Here is a 12,153-nt window from a genome sequence, read left to right on the forward strand (position 1 = left end):
TGTTTTTTTTGACTGTTGAATAAAACATCAGTTTGATAAACACAATGAAGAATCGATTAATCGAGCCAATAACCCGCGGAGGACGAGCGGCTCAGAGTGATTAGTTGCAGCCCTCAGACAAAGCGAGCCAGTCTCTTCAGAACAGAGTTCATTTATTCTGAAAGCAGAGGAGGAACTTCACGTTACGGCCTGGCTGCACTCGTGGTCGTTGCTCAGTTTAAATCAACTAAACCAGCGGCTATATCATGTTTTCTGTCAACGATACAAACTGGAACAGTTTGGGCATTTTGGTAAAAAGAAATGGGATACACACGTAACACCTCGAAGACCTGATTTAAATGTTCATACATCAATGAATGTACAATAGAGAGTAGATAACTCCCTATACACGTTGTGTAATTTGAGTTTTTTCTTAGTTTCATTCTGTCTCTTTTTGTTGTTGTTTATCTTTTGTTTTTACACCTCTTGTTCGAAATAGGTATAACTAAAATGAGCATCATCTAAATATCCTGCACATGAAATGTCAGTTGATGTCTTGAAGTCAATGTCTCTAATTGATTGATGCCTAAAAAAAAACCAAAAAAAAAAAAAAAAAAAAAAGAAAAGAAAGAATAATATATATATGATATATATATATATATTATATATATACACATAAATATATAAATACATTTACATCTAAATATTTATAAATATATATATATATATATATATATATAAAATAAATGTATATATATAAATGTTTTAATATATATATATATATAAAAAATATATATACATCTATATATAAATTAATAAATAATATATATATATATTATTATATATATACATATATATATATATTTATATAAAATAATAATAAAAATATAATAAATATAAAATATATAATATATATATTATTATATTTTTATATATATATACTGGGATATCAATGAGTGAAATGGGGAACAGTTGAGGGGAGCGTTGATGGGAATGGCGGGAAATGGGTTGCTCCAGGGCAGGTGGGAGGGACTTGGAGACAGGTGGGAAACTCCATCTGGTGGACAGGTAGAGAAATGACACGATGGGCCACAATAACACAATAAATCCAACAGAGGCCCGATATCGAGACAATGTGCCTCTTGTGGAAATGAGAAAATGTGAAAATGAGAAAATGTGAAAATGATCACGCGCGCCTTCACTTGAATGCATGCACAAAGGCCATGACGCACAAATACACGACGTCCTGACCTTCTTCATAGCGCTTTAGGAATGTCGGCACATCACAAACATGTTGCACATGCAATGCTACAAATTGAGCTTTTGTATTCTCCAACAGGAATGCTTCGACACACAGTCCCAGAAGGAGCGGAGCGAGTCGGAGCGGCTTAAATAGGTTTGGTGGTTCTCAGCATCGATTAGCAGCGGCGGTGTGTAACTGCTGACTGCGTTGCTTTTTGTGTTTACAGACCGGTGTCTGGTGTGTGTGCTCTCTCCGGGCAATCAGCAGACTCTCTCTCCACATCCGGATGGAGGAAGCCTTCGGACCTGCATTACTGGAGCAGCCTCTCAATGTTAACACGGAAAACATTAGGCTAAATAGGGGGGGGGGGGGGCTTCCCTTATGGCAAGATCCCAATTCCCACTTAGGACCCTCCAGAGAGGCTCGGGAGTTGTTAACGCTAAGTGTGTTTGTCCAATATCACCCTGTCCAATCTCCTCTGGGATCATCAACAAAAACAAAAAAACGCTTCATTTATAAGAGGACAATACCTTCTATTGATGTGAATGTGTGTGTGTGTGTGTGTGTGTTAAGGTTATCTAAAGTCTAATTATCAATAGTGCTGTTGATAGTATCTTTGGAAACACCACTGATGATCGTCATATGAGCGCACGAGTGTGCTTTGGGAGGAACACACACACACATGCACACACACACACACAGGAATCCACACACACATACACACAGGAATACACACACACACACACAGCGCTGGACACATTTCCCTCTGAGATTAAAATGCTTTAGTGGCTAAAAAAATGACAGTTTATCAAAATGTAAAAAACGTCTGCTGGGAAGAGAGAGAGAAAAACAAATGTTCTCTCGCCTTATCTGTCATGGAAAAGCAGTGAGGAGGAAGAGAGTGTGTGTGTGTGTGTGTGTGTGTGTGTGTAATGAGAGATATTCAGGAAAATAAAAAGTGACTCTCCAGGAAAAAAAGAGGAGGCAGAAAAGGCCGATGCAGATCGCATCGCATCATCGAATCTAATTACGCGCCCTGAACATCTGCCCAGATGTTACACTCCTTATCCATCTTCCTCTTCCTCTTCCTCCTCTACCTTCCGCTTCCGTCTCTCCGCTCAGTAAACCCCGTTAAAAGGTTTCTCCCGTAAAGCACGACGACGACGCGATCTTCCTCCGCGGCCGCGCCGATGTGGCTTCATGACCGCCGCGAGCACGGGAATTATCTTAATGCTCGTGAGGTCACAGAGGATAATTGGCTACATCCATCACCGCCGCGGCTACCTGCTCAGGGCAGGAAGTGAACCTGCCAGAGGGCGGCCATTCTCCTTCACCTTTACCCCCCCCCATGGCATTTTAATTCAACCTGCGTCAGCTGCTTTTTCTTAAACACACTTGAATATGATGTGAACAGCTGTTTCATGTGTTTATGGTTTCTTTGAGATAGATAGATAGATATGTACTTTATTAATCCCCAAGGGGAAATTTGTCGTAACACTAGCAGCACCAATAAACTAAACACACAAGAATAAAAAATAAAATATAAAAAACAGGGATGAAAGATAAAGATGTATACAAGAAGTATACAAAGTAAAATATAAAATAAAATATATATGTATCTATACAACATATATGCATACACAATACAATACTAATGACAAATTAAATTAAATATAAAAATATTAAATATATTAATATTTTTATATTTAATTTAATTTGTCATTAGTATTGTATTGTGTATTGTGTATGCATATATGTTGTATAGATACATATAGGGCTGCAACTAACGATTATTTTAATAATCGATTAATCGGTTGATTATTTTATCGATTAATCGATTAATCGGATAAAAAACAAAAAAACTTAAATTGTCAACCCTTTATTCAAAACAGGGTCCGTACGGTCATGGAAAACCTGGAAAAGTCATGGAATTTTTAAATGGCTATTAGCAGGCCTAGAAAAGTAATTGGAAAAAATAAAATCCCAAAATATTTGGAAAAGTAATGCAAATTTGTTTTATTCAAATGTTAATTTACACGGTATATATACGGTATGCTTTGGAATTCTCATTGTTATTTTAAATACTACATCTTCTCACTTTGTCACGTAAAGACAGAGTTTTCACAAAATGTTTAATCATGGAAATTTGGTTTAAAGTCATGGAAAGGTCCTGGAGACCCACTGGTCACCATGGTGATGAACCTGTTCACTGGTCACCATGGTGATGAACCTGTTCACTGGTCACCATGGTGATGAACCTGTTCACTGGTCACCATGGTGATGAACCGTCACAAACAGACTGACAGCTTTCCTCTCCTGAGCAGTGGTCCCCATGTGGCCCCGCCCCCTGAACAATATCAGAGACGCGTTCCCATTTATTATTTTTTTCACCTGGCCCGCTGCTGTTAAGATTGCAGTGAGATGCGGAAAAAATGTGAAGTGGTGCTCTTCGCAATAGAACATCTTTGATGGGACGTGTCGAGTCTCGGCCAATCAGCGTTCAGACGTCCACAGCGTTTGGGAAGTTAGGTTAGCTTGAATGTTAGTCCGCTACATCTGCTGCTGTCACGCTGCACGGTGTAGCGATACTAACAAAGTACCCGTACGTTAAAAACGATGTGATTTAGCATATTTTTAGTATCGATACTTCATTAAAAGAGCGATCAGAGCGCACGCGCTGCTCCGCTCCGTTAAATGTCTGCACGCGCAGCGCAGCGCTCACACAGCGATTGGCGTCGTGGCTTATCTCCGTTGCCTTTCTCCGTGGAAAAATATTTTCCGCTATCCGCCACGGAATAAATAACCATGTTTTCTACGTTATACTCTTGTGGAAATGCCACACACGTCGTGACATGTAGCGCCCTGGTGTCTGGGGTCATAACGTCACCCGTAGGCGCACACAGCTCCGTGAATGTCTCCGACTACGTGAATGACTTCCGCATCCAGCGCCACGTGAGCAGCAGCAGCCAATTAGATTCATCAACAGAGGAGCAGCTCAGAGCTGATTGGCTCTCACAACGCAGCGTTCCGTCTCTCCTCTCCCTCCGCTCCGCTCTTGTTTTTCCTGCGCCGCTCTGCGCTCAAATGTACTTTGTTTATACTCCGTGACTTATTGAGCGCCGTAATAATCGCGCGACACAACGAATCGATAATGAAATTCGTTGCCAACTATTTTAATAATCGATTTTTATCGATTTTATCGATTCGTTGTTGCAGCCCTAGATACATATATATTTTATTTTATATTTTACTTTGTATACTTCTTGTATACATCTTTATCTTTCATCCCTGTTTTTTATATTTTATTTGCAAAGTGTGTGTATGTGTGTAGTGTAAATGAAAATGAAGTGTGTGTGTGTATGTGTGTAGTGTAAGTAAATGAAATGTGTGAAGTGCAGATCAACATAGTGTGGATATGAAGTTATTATTGCAGTTATTGCACTAGGATCTGGCAAGAGGTGATCTGTTATAGAGCCTCATAGCCGTCGGCAGGAATGTTCTCCTGTATCTGTCCTTGTGGACTGGTGTGACATAACATCTGTGACGCTTTTACTAAATCTAACTAATTATGTTTTCTAAGCCTAAACCTCTGTACTTACTATTTTACGCCAAAACGTGACGTTTTATTCCCTTACTTACAGACAATGTGTGTGTACCTGCACTCCAAAGCAGTAGCTTGAGATTCGTGACTGTTTCCCGCTGCCTGGTGTCCGCGTTGCCCTTCCACACACGCGTGTGGTAATTTGATTCATTGTTAATATAAAGATGTGTGTGGGCTGCGTGTGTGACTCAACGGTGTAAGTGTAAGGTTGTAATTCTGCTTTAATATCACCAACAATCGCCGTCGCCTCCAGCTGTGTTTATCAGAGTTAGTTTTCATCAACGGTTTCACACCTTCACTCCCGTGGGACCAGTTTCCTCCCAGTTCAGCCCACTGACGACTTCTGTTGGGCACTTTGACTGAAGCTGGTTGGTCGACAAGAGGAAAAGAGAATCACTCGTTCACGTTTCACCATTATTTATCATTCATAGTCCAAGATGAGGATGAGTCTGGTAAATCTAAGGGTGGAGGGGTTTGCTTCATGACGAACAACATGTGGTGCGACCCCAAGAACATTAAGACTCTTTCTCGTTCCTGCTCGCCGAACCTGGAACATCTGACGATCTCATGCCGTCCATTCTACCTTCCCCGGGAGTTCAGCTCGGTCATCACCACAGCCGTCTACATTCCACCACAAGCGGACACCGACGTAGCACTATCGGACCTACATGATGTGTTATGTCGGCATCAGAACAAGTATCCCGACGCGGCTGTGGTGGTGGCTGGGGACTTTAATAGGGCTAACCTAAAAAAAGTCATGCCGAACTTTCACCAGCACATTACGTGTGCTACCAGAGGGGAAAGAACGTTGGACCACTGCTATACGCCATTCAAGAGAGGCTACAAGGCTGTCTCTCTCCCTCCGTTAGGGAAATCAGACCATGCCGCCATTTTTCTGCTTCCGGGATACCGGCAAAAGATCGCGCGGGAAGCGGTAGTGACGAGGAACGTGAAGCGGTGGTCTGACCAATCAGAGGCTGAGCTACAGGACGCTCTGCGTGTCGTCGACTGGGACATGATCCAATCCAGTTCCAGTGACGTCAGCAAGGTTGCGGAAGTATGAATGAGCCTCATAGCAACGCTAACGGACACCATCGTCCCCACGGTAAAGTTAGGGTCTTTCCTAACCAAAAGCCGTGGGTTGATAGATCCATCCGTGAAGCTGTGATGCTGCCTATAACTCCGGTCTTGTATCCGGCAACATGGACGAGTACAAGGCAGCGGTCTATGGACTGAGGAGGCGGTGAAGGAGGCCAAAAGGAGGTACCGAGACAGAGTGGAATCACAGATGGAGCAGCGCGACACCAGGCGCCTATGGCAGGGGCTACGGACTATCACAGACTACCAGAGCAGACCCGCGCTATGGTGAGTGCCGACGCATCCCTAGCGGACGACCTGAACTCATTTTATGCACGGTTTGAGGCTAGCAACAACAGCGCTAGCTCGCCGCCTAACAACAACACCGTTAAGCGTAGCCGAGGTGAGTTCTACCGCTGGGGATGAACACACACTCTCTGTGACCGAGCACAGTGTGAGGAGGGCTCTGTTGAGGGTGAACACCAGGAAAGCTGCAGGTCCAGATGGCATATCTGGGCGAGTACTGAAGACCTGTGCTAACCAGCTAGCTCCAGTGTTCACCACAATATTCAACCTCTCCTGGCTGAGTCCGTGGTCCCGCCTGCTTCAAGAGATCCACTATTGTCCCTGTGCCCAAGAATGCTTCTCCAGCATGTATGAATGACTACCGACCGGTGGCCCTCACCTCGGTGGTCATGAAATGCTTTGAGAGGCTGATAAAGGACTACATCTGCGCCTTCCTCCCTTCCTCCATGGACCCGCTGCAGTTTGCTTATCGCCCAAACAGATCCACAGATGATGCTGTCTCCCAGGTACTGCACACCACACTCTCTCATCTGGACAGCCAGAAGGGGGGCTATGTGAGACTGCTGTTCATTGATTATAGTTCAGCTTTCAACACCATAGTCCCCTCCAGACTGGCGGGCAAGCTGATTGAGCTGGGACTGAACACCCCCCTGTGTGCTTGGATCCTGGACTTCCTGACCGCCAGGCCACAGGTGGTCAGGGTGGGCAGACACACCTCCAAATCCCTCACCCTGAACACAGGATCCCCAGGGTTGCGTCCTCAGCCCCTACTGTACTCCCTCTACACGCATCCCTGTGTAGCCAGGTTCAGCTCAACACCATCATCAAGTTTGCGGATGACACAGTGGTGGTGGGCCTGATCTCCGACAACGACGAGAAGGCCTACCTGGAGGAAGTTGCTGATCTGTCACTCTGGTGCCAGGACAACAGCCTCATCATGAATGTCACCAAAACTAAGGAGCTGATTGTGGACTTTAGGAGGGTACAACAACAGAGGACGTACTCACCACTGGGGATTAACGGGACTACTGTGGAGAGGGTGAGAACTCAGGAATACCTGGGAGTCCACATCACCGAGGATCTGACATGGTCAACGAACACAGACACTCTGGTGAGAAAGGCAAGGCAGCGCCTCTACCACCTCAGGCAGCTGAGGAAATTTAAAGTTTCCCAGAGGATCCTTCAGTCCTTCTACTCTGGAGCTGTAGAGAGCGTCCTGACAGGAAGCATCACAGCCTGGTTTGGCAACTGCTCCGCTCAGGACAGGAAGGCTCTGCAGAGAGTAGTGCGTTCGGCTGAACGCACTACTGCAGGACTTGTACACCAGGAGGTGCAGAACCAGAGCCGGCAGGATCATGAAGGATCCTCACCACCCCAACAACAGACTGTTTCAGCTGCTGCGGTCAGGCAGGCGCCTCCGTAGTCACGCTGCAAGAACAGAGAGACTGAGACGGAGTTTCTTTCCTCAGGCCATCAGGACTGTGAACTCCGACCTCACCAGGACCCCCACATAGACCCACACAACTGCCCCTCTTAGGCACACACACACACACACACACACACACACACACACACACACACACACACACTTACTGTAAATATTGTGTTGTTTTTTATTGTAAATAGTGTGTACTTGTTGCCCTTGCACATTCCTGCTGAGCATTGCCACTTTCATTTCACTGCACACCCTGTGTGTGTATGTGACAAATAAAACATCTTGAATCTTGAATCTTGAATGACCTCCGTGGTGGTCAGCCCATTTCACCAAAGCCCGTATCTAGAATGGTGAAAACAGATTCATCCATCGCGCCCCATGCCTGCAGGGCCAGAGGATGACCATCAACACACACACACACACACACATACACACACATCTTTTATTTTCTGGCAAACCAGCTAAAGTGCACACACAAAGCACTCAAAACCTGTCTGTCCGGAGTCATAATGCCGCACGCTGATTGGACGAACGAGACGAGCTGCTGTCAGCTCTCTGCTGACACAACACAGAGCGGATGTAGACTGTAGACCCTCACACACACACACACACACACACACACACACACACACACACACACACACACACACACACACACACACACACACACACACACACACACACACACACACACACACACACACACACACACACACACACACACACACACACACACAGACGGGGCGAGGCAGACTTAACGGGTTTCGCTCGCACAATAAAACGAGGGACTGGACAACAATCAGCGCGCAGAGACGTGGCCAGAGATCCACGGGGTGAAAAAAGCCGTTTAAAGGAAGAGGCGTTGATAATAATCTTTGTTTATGGATTCTGGATCTGAGACGTGGTCCTCTCTTGTTTTCTGTCTCATCATTTCACCAAAACAACATTTCCCTTGCACTTGTATTGACATTGCCAACGGAGATGCTTCGCGAAAGAGGAGTCAAACAAACAAACAAACAAACAGACACACACACAAACAAACAAACAAACTGGTGTCACTGAAGCTACTGACAACAACAACGAGGCGGCCTGAAGCTTCGAGGACTCTCACACACGGGCGTGTTACGTCTGCAGACTCCTTCGTCGTGAACTTGTCAACAAAGACGTTTGTACACAGAAACAATAGACCCAAGATCACACACACACACACACACACACACACACACACACACACACACACACACACACATACACACTGTCTGGCGTCACCTGCTGTGATCAAACACTATCGCGGAAAGCAGAGTACAAAAATATAGGAGTCGGTCCAAATGATGTTGTTCTATTCAGAGACAGAAAGATCACAAACAAACACACACACACACACACACACACACACACACACACACACACACACACACACACACACACACACACACACACACACACACACACACACACACACACACACACACACACACACACACACACACACACACACACACACACTATATCACCAGTGGCAACCTGAGCTGAAAGGAATTTGAGCTCAATCAGTTGCATAGGGATGCACACAACTCTCACTCTCTGCTATCCGCCTGGTTCCACAGCACGGACTGAATTCCAGACCCGAGTATGTCATGGACAGGGTGGTGTTTAAAAAAAAAATCTGCTCACGAGCGCCATGTTGGAGCCGACTGCTCCCATCACAACACACACATAGCCCCGGTGACTCTCTCCTCTCCTCCACAGCCCCCCCCTCCCCCCGTGGGCCATTTAGCATCCCTTCACCGTCGAGGCACAAACACGAGACACCCTGAAAAAACCCCAGAAAGCCTCTCCTCCTCTTCTTGCCAAACAGGTCGATGTGACATGACGTATGACGTCAGAGGCAACATGTCGTCCCGTTACACCTGTTTGTGGCCCCGGGGACAACGTGCACGGACTGTAAAGCGGCCCCTCTGGGGGCTTTTGACGCGACATGATCATGCAGCTTCTTCTTCTCCTTCTTCTATTTTTTTTTCACCCGCGCGTGACTTTATTGTGCAGCTTGTTATCTCCAATTTGCATCCGCGTCCCTATAGGATGCTGCGCCTCTTGTGATTAGTTGTTACCTCATATTAGGGGATTTTCACCAGGGCAGAGTGATTACACCCAAATAATTCTTGTTTATCTCCCCCCCCCTCCACACACACACACACACGCGCGCGCCGTCTCTCTCCATCCCTCTTGTCCCGCGCTGCCATGCCTCCAGCCCCGAGTTAAAAGGATGCTGCTCGGGGATGGAAGCTTTAAATATTGCCACCAAAAAGCAGCTCAGCTTCAGGAAGAGAAGAAGAAAAACACACACTGTAAAATCACGACTTACTCAGTTGCAGATCCCTTTCCCCTTCCCGCTACGGACGTCTTCCAAAACAGGCTGTTTATTTCTGAGCGTCAATTCGGAATACGCTTACACCACCCTCCTCCTCCCCCTCCTCCTCTTCTTCTTCCTCTTCTTCTTCTGGCTGGCACCCCTTCTGTTATTGCCGAGGTGATGCCGTGGGCAGCAGCATGAGCGCGCGGCCCGACAATAATGAGACCCTCGATGTTTTTTTTCCCCTCTGAAGCGAAAACGACGCGCGCGGCTGCGCAAGTGGAGATATGACGGGCGGCGGGGCGTCGTCCGCGTAGCAGGTTGTAGTGTAGTTAGTGTATGGGAGAGAAAGTCACAGTGGTATGTCGAGGGTAGTGGGAGAGAGAGAGAGGGGGGATGGATCCGCCTCCCTGCCTTGTGGAGATAAAGGGGGCCCTGACTGCATGCGCGTTGACTGAGATATAGGTCCTCCTCTCCAAACGGGGGCCCCCCGCTGGCTCTCCTCCAGCCTTATCGGATGACGTCCAAGGACCCAGCAGGCCGTCTGCTTCAGGGCTGCAGAAGAGGAGTGTATACGTGTAGCTAACACAATTTTGGGATCAAATCCGGGCTCTCCTACTGGAGGAGAAAGGACCATTCTCTCTCAGCCCGTTCTGCCCCACTTCCCCATCTAGCGGTGGAAAGGCGCAATGTCATTGTGTTACATATATAACGTCATGGGGGCGATGGGGAGCGGGGCTTATTTCATTATTTTTTATTTTTTTGTTTTTTTTCAAGAATCAAGAATACACTTCATGAATGATTGTGATGTAAAGAAAAATAAATACATTTCCACTATTTTGGAGCCGCCTACTGTCTTCTGACCCACATTGTTCTGTCACATCTGCGTCCAACCAAAATATGTTGCACCTGCATTCCGCATCCAGCAGGTGGTGCTCGTGTTCCTCTACAGTCTTCAGGGCCGTTAATCAATACTAAGTACGCCGAGTACGGACTTGTGTACTTTTGGATGGGAGGACACAGGACGGTCTTTCCCCAATAGGAACAGCATGCAGTTGACTTGATGACGTCACCACCTCAGCTGTTCTTGCTTATGAATTCACTCCAATTATTCACTGTAAATTATTTTTACAGTCAAACAAAAATATGACAACCTTGCATTTATCATTATCCTTTAAATATAATTATTTCATTTTGAATTGTGTGTATATATACAGGACTGTCTCAGAAAATTAGAATATTATTCTGATTTATTGCTGATTATGAGAAAACTTAAATATCCTATCTCTAAATATTAGAATATCATGAAAAAGTATACTAGTAGGGTATTAAACAAATCACTTGAATTGTCTAATTAACTCGAAACCCCTGCAAGGGTTTCCTGAGCCTTGACAAACACTGTTATAAATCTTTTTTTTTACTTGGTCTGAGGAAATATTAAAATTTTATGAGATAGGATTTTAGAGTTTTCTTATCAGCAATATAAAAATAAATAAACAATATTTCAGTTGATTTGTAATGAATCCAGAATAAAATAAAGAACTTTATCAAAATATTCTAATTTTCTGAGACAGTCCTGTATATGTCTTGCACTGGTTTCCCAGTTATACACATGGAATTGTTTATTGTATTATATATATATATAGTGTTTATACATATATAGTTTATGTATATATAAATATATATATATAAATAATATATTTATAAAATAAATATATATATTTTATATATACACACACATATATATATATATATATATATATATGTGTGTGTATACACATTCATACAATGCCCTCCCCCCTTCCCCCGGGCCATTTAAACTGCAAATAATGTGTACACACTCATGTGTAAACAGCATCTCCAATCCAAATAGGCAACATATAAATACAACTTACACGTACAAGAGGGGGCGTGTTTGGAAATGAAATGCAGTCCCTGTTTGTTTGTAAGTGTGTGTGTGTGTGTATGTGTGTAAACACTCAGTTTGTAGAATAACTGAGAGACTGAGTGCAAACATGAGCTTGTATGCTCCACCAGTGTTGATGCTCGTGGCCTCCCAGCCCTGGGGGGGGGGGGGGGGGGGTCAGCCTTACACGTCGGAACGGGAAAAAAAACTGGCTAGAATTTGGAGGAGGCGGGTGTAAATACACACCAGTGGG

The 12,153-nt window shown here is 44.9% G+C and overlaps 1 protein-coding gene across 1 annotated transcript in view; it reads right to left on the bottom strand.

The window, feature by feature from the left end:
- LOC130201690 (paralemmin-1-like) overlaps window positions 1-10,344 on the bottom strand; it is a 22,670-nt gene extending 12,326 nt beyond the window's left edge. The window contains exon 1 of the mRNA XM_056426785.1: window positions 10,007-10,344. The gene's annotated coding sequence lies outside the window, so the exon portion shown is untranslated. The remainder of the gene's footprint in view (window positions 1-10,006) is intronic.
- Window positions 10,345-12,153: the final 1,809 nt, after the last annotated feature.

This window comes from Pseudoliparis swirei, chromosome 11 (assembly GCF_029220125.1).
Source record: "Pseudoliparis swirei isolate HS2019 ecotype Mariana Trench chromosome 11, NWPU_hadal_v1, whole genome shotgun sequence".
NCBI lineage: Eukaryota > Metazoa > Chordata > Actinopteri > Perciformes > Liparidae > Pseudoliparis > Pseudoliparis swirei.